The 12,457-nt window shown below is 39.6% G+C and overlaps 1 long non-coding RNA gene across 8 annotated transcripts in view; it reads right to left on the bottom strand.

Annotated features, from left to right (window-relative positions):
* LOC106028886 (uncharacterized) overlaps nucleotides 1-12,457 on the bottom strand; it is a 110,435-nt gene that overhangs the window by 76,129 nt on the left and 21,849 nt on the right. The window lies entirely within an intron of this gene.

Genomic DNA, 12,457 nt, shown 5'->3' with positions numbered 1-12,457 from the left:
TTCACACTAATGGATGCCACAAGTACAGCATTCCACACCAGACCTCACGGACCAGAGCATGGTCAAAACATGAGTGCACAAAAAATGTAAAAAAATAATAATAATTATCCACAATCTTTGTGTATAAGATGTATTTAGGGCTGGGAATGTAGCTCAGTGACATAAATGCCTGCCTGTCAAGTGCAAGGTCCTGAGTTCAATTCCAAGTACAAAAAAAAAAAAAAAAAAAAAAGATGTATATAAAACAAATGAATTTTATGTTTCTACTTAGGTTCTATCACCAGGAAATCTCATTATTTATATGCAAATATTCCAAAAGTCTAAAAATATGTGCAACTCAAAATATTTGTCATCCCACACAGTTCAGATAAGGGATACTCCTAACCAGATGTGGTGGTGCATGCCTGTAATCTCAGTACTCAGGAGGCTGAGGTGGGAGGATTGCCATGAGTTTCAGGATAACCTGGGCTGCATAGTGAGTTCAAGTCCAGCTTTAAAACCCTGTATCAAATCACACACACACACACACAATGGATACTCAGATAAAAATACTGATGAAATGGGAGGCTGTAGCTCAGTGGTAGAGTGCTCGCTTAGCATATAGGAAGCCCTGGGTTCAATCCTTAGTAGGGGAAAAGAGATGAAGAAACATTGATAACCCCTTTGTAGCTCTATGTACCAAGTGCTACACCCATCTCTAGACTCACAATGAAAGAGAAGGATTCTAACCTTGATCCAATCACCAACTAGAGATCCCGCCTCAGAGAGTCTCTGTACAGAGCAACCACGGACTAAACATCTCCTAGAAAACAACACCTCAACTCTTACTTTAACAAATGCAAAATATGAGGCCCAGGGTGGCTTTGGAGCCAGTTCATGCTACAAGACAGTCTAGAAACTGTGATTTTGACTACTGAGTCCAATTAATTTTTTTATTTCAGTAAGTTCATTTAATTCATAACACAGCCTTAGTGGGGGTGGAAATCTTGTTTGAAGTTTCATTTTAATTTGAGCACTATTCCTTTGAATACCAAATGCACACAAGACATATATACCCATTAAAATCACCAACAGCAATGGACAGTATCCCCTGGGTCCCAGAGTTTATAGACATGTGCCTGTAACACCACAGAGCCTGGGATAGTATGCATGGCAGTAGCACACACCAATCTCTGACATATTAGGGCAAACTCAAAGACCTGGAGTGATAAGCTAAGGTTAACAGAGACACTAGAATTAGCATTTGCACACCATCGTGCTAATGGAATGTTTAGGTCTACCACACATGTATTTTTAAAGACTAGTCAGAGTTTGTATGTATTTCCCATGACCCTGTAGATCAATAGTGCTCCATAATCTTAGCTGAAGCTACAAATGGCAACTGGGCACATTTTAAAAAGTAACTTAGATCTTTTATTTTTCTCTTTCTAAATGTGGTCTTCCAGGAAGCTGCCTCTGGACATAACTATAGAAAATTAACACAATAAGTAAAGCATTATAGAACAGCTATTAACTGATTACACTAATAAAAACCAAATGGGGGCCTTAATTCTGCCCCTCTGGGAAAGCAGGACAGATAAAATAAACAATAGGAAAAAATACAGAATAAAAGATAATTGATTTTAAACAATAATAACACTAATAATATCCTACCGTGGCTTAAAAAAAAAAAAACCTTGACTTTTCTTTGGATATGACAGAAGAAAGCTCTAATTCAGCCTCAAAACCTAAGCATGATGTTTATAGGGGTGCTCTCCAGGCAAACAAATTGGAAAAACTAAGGAGTGCTGGCAAGGTTTTCAAATGCCAGGCTCCTGGCTACATGATTCCATTTAGTGCATCATCAAAATGCCTCCCCCAGAGGACAGCAGGACCTCACCATCCATAGCACCAGTCCCATCACAGTGGGACAGGAAGTGTGGTCCAGGGAAAATGTGCAGTGAAGGACAAGGCCAAGCCAGACAGAGAGAGAAGAAAACTAAGAGTATCCATCATCTTGAGCAGAAGTTGGGGCCCTCTCACCCCACCCCCAGTACAGTATTTTCCATTGGATAACTCCTGAGATTCTTGAGCTTGTTTAGGGCTAGGGTAGAAAGTCATGGTAATAAAAGGGTCCTTGCTTTGCACTCACTATGGAGAATGTGGCCCATATGCCTGCCTCTGAACCTAATAGACACAAGAGTAAATGCCTTGTAGGTGACAAGTGTCAGGCTAATTGTTCTGGAGACCTTGTCTCTAACTCTCTCATTGCCTCACAGTTTGGAGGTGATGATGCTGGGGGGTGGCTCACAATGATCTGATCAGCCCCAAAGGCACTGGCCATCCTGCTTCCCATTGGCAACCCCTGAGCTGCTTCTAACTTGTTCCTGTACATTCTTCTTTTCTCATAATGCTTTAACCATCGAACCCATGGAACCAATCATTTTTGCATGGAAACTGCAAAGCCTCAGGTTATTTTTACTTCCCACTGGCAAAAAGTCAGCACATTCAAATGAAATGATAATTTCTGCGTGCGAAAATAGTTTAGCATTTTCTTAAAACACAAAAGTAAAAATAATCTTATGCAAGACACTAACTTTTTAAGTTGGCAAGAAATAGCTGGGTACTTTCACATGATTTACTGAGTAAAATGAGGGCAATTGTGATTTTTAATGCGTTGGTCTAAGAATCAAAGGAAAATTCTACAGTCAGTAAACAGTGAGTGTTTAGACTTGAAAAAAAATTGATATATATACAGGGTTTGTGTGTAGAGACAGAAAATATTTTTTATTATAAAAAGGGTAACATTTATTCAGACCTTGGTAGGTTTGAGAGACACACAATGCAGACAGAAAGTTCTAGAAAGAAATTGGACCCCCAAATTACCTAAAATCTCAAACTAACCAAACATGCAATGTATTCAAGCCTTCATATTTCATAGTAAAATATCAGAGGCATTCCCATGAAGGAATATCTTTAAATGATTTAGGAGCTCTAGACTTCTGCAATAAGATGGGAAAAAATGAACAAATTACATAACTTAGAGAAGGGGCAGAAAAGATTATTTGCAAATGAGAATAATATCGGCCTAGATAACTCAAAAAAATCGAACTCTCAGATTGTTTGAACATTAAAAAGCAGACGAGGGACAAATGCAAAGCAAGAAATTAATGAATAACTTTTTCCAATAAGCAGTTAAAAATATAAATAGGAAAATTGCATTCACAAACAGCGTTAAATAAATGTGAGGCTGCACAGAGAAATGATATGAAGAAATTCTAACTTTATAGGAGATCATATGCAAAGAAAAGTGTGAAACCATGACTTATTTTTGCATGAGAAAATCTAATACCAAAAGGCTTCAAATTCATATATATATATATATATATAAAATACAAATTAATATATATAATACATATAATATATATTCATTTTGAACTTGAGTTCTTATTAAATAACAAGGAGGGAACACTACCCAGAAAACTAATTTTAATGAGAAAGACCTTGCATTATGAGATATGCAGGCAACTTCTTAAATTATAATAATAAAAAGAGGGCTGGGGAAAGTGACAGAGGCAAAAAGATAATAAAATAAATTTAAAATCACAAAATGCTGCATATACATAACTACAATGCTTAGATCAGTTAGGAAAAGGGGTTTACTAAATGTTTTATAAGCAACCATACGAAACAAAATAAAGCCCTGAGAAATGAGATCTAAATGTTTTTTAAAAACAAAAAGTCAAAAGTCATTAGTAGAAAATGTAGGTTAATGTTTATCTCACCCTGGGGTGTTCAAAACATTTCTAAACATAAAAGCAGAAGAAAGAATAAAGAAAAAGATTTATAAACGTAAATTCAGAAACGCATGCATGAATGCACTGACAACTCAAAACCAATGACGGTCTGCAAAGTGTGACAGTGAAAGAGTTAATAAATTTGAGCTAAAAAAACTTTTATAATTTAATGGAATAATCAGCGGACACTTTCATAAAACCACATGCAAACGTTAAATAAGTGAAACTAAAAATAAATATGTAAATCACATATACACAAAACAAGACACATTATCAAGAAAGGTGAAGAAAGATCACATCACAGTAATCAAAAGAATATAAATCACAGTGGGACACCAAGTTTCTTATTTTGAGATGAGTTAATATTATTTGGGGAGATCTGCATTTTCATTCACTGTGAGTGGGAATATAAATTGGCATAAATAAATATTTTAGGGGGCAGCTCTGCAAATGTACCAAACATAAAATAAAATAAAGGCTTTGCCTGGGAGTTATCACTTATTGCAATTTATCTAAAGGAAATACAGAGACACATGAAGGTTTCTTAAAAGCAAAGGGCTACAAATAAAACAACCGTCCAATGACAGGTCAAAGGCATCGCAGTTCCTACCTACAGGAACTTGGAATTCGGACATAAAACCCAAAGGGTTCTCACAATGGAAGTCCAATAGTTCTGCTGCCTTGTCCAGTGGGAATAGTAGCTTACAAAACAGTGGACCGCAGCAGGGCCTCAGTCTTACTGTTCAAATACACAAATAGGTGTGTGGGGGAAAAACTGAAGCCAAAGATTAGGTGATGTAAATCCAGGCTCCAGCAAGGGCTGCTTTCAGAGATCAGAGCCCATTTTCATTCGCTTCATCCCGCTTGTCCATCATTCCCAAACGTTCTCGTGAACCTTTACACTTTTTGCAACCAGGAGAAGAGAATTTTTCCTGTGTGTTTAAATCCTAGTTTGCTGGAAGCGTGTCAGCAGAAGGTGGGTTGCATGGAGAGAATGCTGCCAGGGGAGGAAAGGGAGCCCAGGCCACAGCCTTCTTAAGCGGTGAAAATTCACCTTCCCCCCTATTATACCGTTTACTTCCCACCCTTTTTATCTGTTCTCAGAAAGATTGCAGCTTCCAATGCCATTTTATTTGCTCCTCCTGTGAGTGACAGACCTGAGTGTCCCAAGAATCCTTAATGTACTTTGTGTCAGGGGCCTGTGGGTCAGTAAGGTTATTAATAAACATCGCCTCTTGTTCTAATTTCGTTCCCTCCTCTCCTTCATGCTTCTCCTCCTGCCCTGCTTTTTCCTCCTGCTTCTTTTTCTGTCTGACCCTTTCCCCCGCCTCCCTGATCTAAAGGACTCAGCCTTCATCTCAGCTCAACTTCTGGCACTTTTCCCATAACACTTTTTGAACGTGGTGGTTGGTCCTGTTCGGTATTCACGGGGAATTTAATTTTAGGGGAAATGCTCACTGTCCTAAATCAATTTGATGCAGCTGATGAGACAGTCACAGGAGGGTGGAGGGATAAGCAAAATGGAGGCAAAATATGGATGGGTAGAGGGAGTGTTTTATTTTTTAAGAGTATCCCTGTTAGAAGAGACGCCCTGACCACAATATCAGCCAGAGCTTGAAAGATGGGTGGTTGAGAAGCAAAAAGTTTTATTTTATTATTTTTCTGTTATCTTTATTTTTTAACAGAACAAGCATTTATCACATGTAAAATCTTATTGTACTTGAATACTGTAATGGTTCATGGACATTCAAGTTGGATATATACATATCAACGTTATTTCCTACTTGGAGTTTGACTTACCACTTAAATTGTATTCAGGGTAAGCCTCTTTTGTTTTTGCTGGTGGTGATACAAATAGAAATGACAACATTGCTGTCACCAAATTGTCTCGCTCACACTCTTCAAAGCCCCAGAATTTTATTCGAAACCTCTTCAAATTTTTTAACTTAAATTTTCTAACTGCAACTGCAAATCAAGGGAAATTACTTTGTTAACTAAAAAGTGTGCACCTCACTAACACAGAAACAAAACTGTGTGTGCTCTTTCCAAATTTATTAAACTTCAATTCTTTCTTCTAAAAAAAATACATCACATCTTTAACTGAGCTCTCAGGGAATAACATGGGCCAAAGAATGTTTACTTAACAGTGATAAAGCAACATTTTCATGCGGGAAAATAGGGGGAAAGAAACACATGATTCTGTGTTGAATTATTCATACTTTTCAAATTAACCTCTTGTACTTTTTCATATTCAAGAACACATTATTTCTTAAGTGTAACCTACACTACCTTTTAGGAGTGAGTGGAAATCTTTTAGTGTGATGTAACTTTTTAACAGAGGATTAATCCAACAGCAAATTGAGTATCTTCATGGAGCTCTGGTGGCACAATTGGTTAGCATGTGGCACTTATGCAAATTGGGGGATCTTATATCATAAATGCTGAGAGAGAAAGAGAGAGAAGAAATGACAAGAGGTCTATATTTAGTGGAAAGATAGTTTTCAATGTCTAAACTCCTTATCATGAGACATACTAGTTTTATAGATTAGAAGAATTGGACCTGACTTTTGGTCTTTCTCAAACTGAGAAAGAAATTCTACATGAACTTTGAAGGAATTATGCATTCAGTTGCTTCTTCTTCTTCTTCTTCTTCTTCTTCTTCTTCTTCTTCTTCTTCTTCTTCTTCTTCTTCTCCTCCTCCTCCTCCTCCTTTTCTTCCTCCTCCTCCTCCTCTTCCTCCACCTCCTCCTCCTTCTCCTTCTCCTTCTCCTTCTCCTGTTTGTTTGTGTGGTTATTTTGTGTTGTGGAGATAGACCCTGGGCTTCCCATACACTAGGCAAGTGCTCTACCACTGAGCTACACCCCCAGCCCTATATTCAGCTTCTTAATGCTTTTCCATATCTCTGGACATGACATGCAGGCACAAATCCAAAATTTGGCTAAAATCTTCCTGAGAAATAGCCATTAATCAGGCTTGATCAACTCTCTTCCTTGACTCCTTCCTTTTCAGTTTGCCTCCGAATATATCATTCTTGTCTGTCCTGTATCAATAATTAAAATAGGGGTGTAGCTTTAAGTGTATTCTGTTAAATGCATGTTCATTTGTTAGTCATGGGATAGTATTTCATTAAGTTATTTTAAAGGCAGCATTTCTACTGACATTGACAGGTTGGCATAAGCGTTAACTGATTAGGGTGTGGTGAGGAAAGGAGGCAAGCTCAACCAGGTGCCTACACAGTGACACGCAGTGTGAAAGTGTTGTGCACTCACTGATGCATGTGTGTCGCACTTGGTACTGTCTGATATTCTCCCCGCATCCCTGAGGACGTTATTGCCAAGCTCAAAATACAGATGAGAAAAATGGGGCTTACGGACATTACACAACATCCCCAACATACAGGATTTCTTTAGCACAAAGCAGGAAATCAAACCCAGATTCTGCTGGCCAAGCCTTTACTCTCAAGGATTCTGAATACACAGGGTTATTTGCTACAGTGCCAAGGGCTGTGATTCCAGGGTTAGGAACTACATCTCGATGTTTATTACAACAAGGACTCGGGGTCAGTTAGCATCTTACAATTGATCTGGGAATAACCTAGAATCCCAAAAACACCTCTGAAAGAATTCCTTTACGAGCATGCTAGAAAACACTCTGAAGACTCTAACACCGCAATGATCATCCTAACAAAACAACACCTAGGCTGTGCATTTCAATACCCATGCCAACACAGATGCAAACCAGAGACACCTGTGACTTCAGAAGTTGAGCCCCTTATGCCCTTATTTTATGTATTTTAAATTTGCTATATTTCAAGAAGGTGATTGGCTCCACAGTTCTGCTAAATAAGAAAAATGTTCTAAAGATCATCTAGGGGAACCTTTCTTTGTAATGCTCAGCCTGTTTTAGCTGCTTCCAAGGCCCAGGAAGGAAACCGCAGGTTGTAGGACAAGCATAAAGAGTGAGGTGAGTATCGAGCTACAGTTCTTAAAGCTCTGGGGATAAGATTTCTTATGAAAACTGGCAGCTTTTTTTGTTCTTCTTCAGCCTTTTTAACACACAGCCAGGTCTCTCTGTTTCGCTGCCCCGCTGTGGCTGTGACTGCACTGGGCTAAATTTATGCTGCTGATAACTGCTATTGAAGTGTCTCTGTGGGACAGGCAGTAGGAGTTGCGTATATATAAGCGGAGCAGTCCTTGGCCCGCCAAGTGTAATCGCATATCTGCCTTGGGAGATTATGGGTATGATACGGGCGATGCATAACGGATAGGGCAGTCTGTGTACAAATTTCAAATGACTCACTACACTCCTTCCAGAGGGTTGCTGTCAAAAGTATTAGCACATTACAAACAACAACACCTGCGTATCCTGTTACCTGTGCCCCCTGCTCCTCCAGAATGGCTCCTCCCCCAAGTCTTGCTGTAGGTAATTGTTTTGGGGATACCTATTAAATACATACAAAGGAGAGCACACTGACAAATTTTAGTCTTTGAGCTAAGCTGTACTACTACAGAGGGAAACTATCGAATGTTTTAAAATTAGCATAGGCGGAAGTTCAGAGAGAATTGGCTGTAAAAGGTATTTTCAAAAGATTTCTAGTCTCAACACAATGAGAAGTTAACTGAGCGTCCTGAGGCTGAACCAAGGGGAACTTGACTGTGCTGTGCACTTGAGTAAAGACCCGCCCTGACATCAGCGGCTTCACTGCTGGTGTTGGTGGAAAGGTAGGGAGAGGTAGAGAATTTCACATAGTGGATGACATTTAAACATTTTTAGTTTTGAGCATATATTTTTGAGTGAGTCTGCCCTTGACCTAGAAATCTTGAAGAGCTGACTAAGAAACACTAGCATTCTTGATAAGCTCTTTTTCACAACCCAAATACACAAATGCCAAGGCTCATGCAAGCACGGACTAGACAGAATATATTTATTCTCGCCTTCTGATTAGACTCGGGTATGTGAATTTTCTAATTCTCCATGCTAAACAAAGACATGATAGATTTTCCTCGATAAAGATACTGGTGATACTTTTGTTCATAGGAAGATTGCCATTAAACAGCCACCACAGAGATGGTCTGAGGTTAGATGTATATCCTCTCTTTTCATGGTCAATATTATTACTAATATAATAATATTGAAAACCTGTTAGCCCTAGAAACCATAGTACTGGTCATTCCATCTGCTTCTATGCAGTGGGTGTCTACAGCACTGTGTAAATTCATTCACCTATATTTCCAGCATAGTAGCACCAGATATGTTCCTGAATCTCTCTGGAGATACAGATGTAATCAAGACATCACCACCACCCCCCAAATAATGCATAATATACACCAGGCACTAGCCTAAGTGCTTTAAATATATGAATTAACTTAATCACAAAAACAATCAACTCTGATAGATTCATGATTATCTCTATTTTACAGATGAAGAAATCGAGGCACAATTAAATTAACATCCCTGGTGCCATACGCTGGGTATAGTGGCAGACCTAGTATTTAAAACCCAAGCAAATCTCATTTCAGAGGCCCTTTATTAACCGATACTTAGGAGTTCACCGAAGAAATAAATACGAAACTATTTTCAACATCATCACTAGCGACACTGAAGACCCTGGATACTCTAGAAATCCTGATATCAGCAAAGCTTAGTTCAATCACTTGGCAAAAGTAGTTTTTAAAATGGTAGTCAATTTGTAAAGTAGCAAAAGATGAGAGAGAGAGATTTTAACAACCACCAAAAAGCCAAAGCAAAATGAAATTTAATGGGGATAAACATGAGACATTCTTAAATGCATTAAATCCCTTCTATAAGCCGCATATGATTGAGATCTGACTCCAGCGTAAGACGACTTCCTGATGAAGGGTTCTCTTTACCACTGGTGGCACAATACAGTGGGCAGGCACTGTCAGCGTGGGTTGGATAGAACTCAAGAGTATTTTACTTGTTTTGAGATGTTTCCAGAGATTCTCAGGGGCAAACCAAGGCCAACATAACAAAGCTGCTGAGTTTGTGTCACATGGAGAATTGGGAAATGCAGCCATTAAAAGAAAAGCAAGGGATTGAGGAGTGTGACAGTTATCTTCAGGTACAGACCAGTCTATCACTGGGGAAAAAGGCCGAGGTTCAGTTCCATTATTGTGAGGAGAAAATCTAACCCAATGGATAAATGACCTGAAGACAAGGATGTGTGCTTTTGTACAAGGAACAAGGCTGTCTATACATAAAGCTCTCACGCAGTAGCAATCTGGAGACGGTGAGGCTTTCCCCTTCATTTCTCTAGGTGGTCCTAACTGATGACTTTCTCCAAGACCTTCACACATTTGTGGCACCTGCCTTGAACCGGCGACTCCCAAAATCTTACACTCTTCACCTGCTTGACCACATGTGCATCTCCAGAACTCAGAGTTTAGCAGAAAATAGGAACGTACCCTCCAACTCTGTTTCTGGGATGGGACTCCCCTTGTTGACTGTATTATGCAGCCTTAAATTTAAGAAATAAATAAATAAAAACACATTATCTCTTCTTGGTGAAAATAAGCCAGATGCCAAGTCACCAGCCACAATTAGAGCTAGACCCATCTCTTCTCTCACATCTACATTCTGGCTCACACTTGGGTCCTTTCCTTTACCCAACCAACCTAGCACTGTTGCAGAGCAACCTAGGCCTAACCTTATTCTAGAAAATTGGTCTGGTCCCCAGTGGCCACTCTGTCATTTATCCGAGAGCCTACTATCATTTCTAAGTTAATTTGTGATTTAATTGTAAATGTCGGGAAGCTCTGACATTGAAGAAAATGGTAAATTGTTGGGGATAACCTAGGATCAAAAGGATCCAAAGTTGAACAAATATGTGTTTTACTTTGTTTGTTTGTTTTAACCATCTTTAATCAGAAAAAGACGTTGACATGTGAAGGATCCGGACTGGCATCATCTCTGAGTTGCCTGAGATGAAAGCCCTGGGTTAAGGCCTGGCCAGTGACTGGACACAGGTACTTTCCAGCTCAGGGTCCCTCAGTCAGCCACCTCAGCAGCCTCCAGCCTATTTTCAACTAAATGTTTGCCCAGTTGACCAAACCAGACAAAGAAGACCTCGGTTCCTAACTGCAGTTATTCCCAATTTGATGGTCTAATGGTGGAATGTAATGTGATTAAATTTTCAAACACATGCACTACCACTAGTGATAACATACTAGCTTGCCTTTTCAATACTGCTGTGTTAGGCAGCCTCCTCTTCAGGAATGGATCCCTCCTATTTCTTCTTGCTTCTTAACTTCGATGGCTGTTTCCCCCCTACAAGGTCAAACCCTGAACATTAGGATCACATTAAGGGACAGACAAACATCTTTTTAAAAGTTCTGGAGTGATTATGGTTATAAAAAGTAAAGATTGTTCTTCCTACATAGGGGGATAAATTTGAATCTCAATCCCATGTGTTCAAAGCTCTGTCAGCTTCTGAGTGTTGGCCAAATGTCCTAGATGCCTCCCTTTTGCCCAGAAGATCTGTATTTCCCACCATCTAGGCCTAGTCATTGTCAGCAGCATAGTTTTGGTAATAACTTCCCTATCTGTCATGGTTAATCCAGAGCGCATTACAACGTGGAGTTAAACTGAAATGCTCTCGTAATGAAACATAAAAGGCAGGAAGCATTTATTTCCTAATTTCTTTTCAAAAAATCATTTTTGCAGAGTGGCACACTGAGAAACTATAACTGGGCACATCATTGCAGTTGGTTAGAGTCTTCTCCGAGGGATAAAACCCTTCTCTTCACGCAGGGGATCTGTGCACTAAGCACTTACCAGGAAGCCCATATTCAGTTCCCTTTTCAGTGGAATTTTCAGGCAAGTCACAACAGGGCCGTTCTATCTGCTTTTCTCCGTGCTCAGACACAGGTCAAAAGAGAAATCAGTGTTAGGCTGAAATTCCTGTAATTTACAATCTTCAGCTTGTGGACCAAAGCCAAAGGGGCTCTGGGCTACAAAGTGTAAACAGACCATGGTTGCCTCTTAATCTGAGTAATTGGTCCCAAATGCTGTTACCACTTTACAGATCGATGCTTTACATACTTTTTAAAGAATCTGGAACTTTTCTCTTTTGGCAGCAGCAGTTTGGAGTGTTAATTCACTCTTTCATCAGCACTAAGATTCCTATAAACAGCCAGGTGATATGACTTGGGGGCCTGCAGACTCGGAGGCTCGCTCAGGTCCTCCTCTGAGAGTTCACTCCTTTTTCTCAGGTCCAGCATCCTTCATTTCATCCCATAGCCAAGCTGACTGCTGTGTGTTTCATCAACACGCACACAGTTTCGGAACAAGCTGAGCAGACTGGGCCACCTCCTAGAGGATGTCGGCCAGATTTCACAAACGGGGCTGCATCTCATTCCCGCATAACTGTTCTCATTGCTAGGATCCTGCTCTGGTAATGCAGCCCAAGGAATCTGGCCCAAGGGCACTTATTTTGTGATATCATCTTCTGAACAAAAATGTGGAGACACTGTAGAAGAGAATCCAGTGTGGCATTCTGGGAAAAGAGGAGGCCTGGGGAGGACTTCAGGTCATCTGAATTTGAGCAAGTTACATCACCTCTCTAAGGCTTGTTTTGATATCTATAAAGCCCAATTAATCATATGTACCTTGCAAATTATCATGAGAATTAAATGAGACCAATAATATACAGATAAGAAAG

The sequence above is a fragment of the Cavia porcellus genome, unplaced genomic scaffold, assembly GCF_034190915.1.
Source record: "Cavia porcellus strain 051 isolate PalLab524CR breed Dunkin Hartley unplaced genomic scaffold, mCavPor4.1 scaffold_6, whole genome shotgun sequence".
NCBI lineage: Eukaryota > Metazoa > Chordata > Mammalia > Rodentia > Caviidae > Cavia > Cavia porcellus.
The sequence above is the reverse complement of the archived record's forward strand: the minus strand, read 5'-3'. Positions and strand labels throughout refer to the sequence as shown.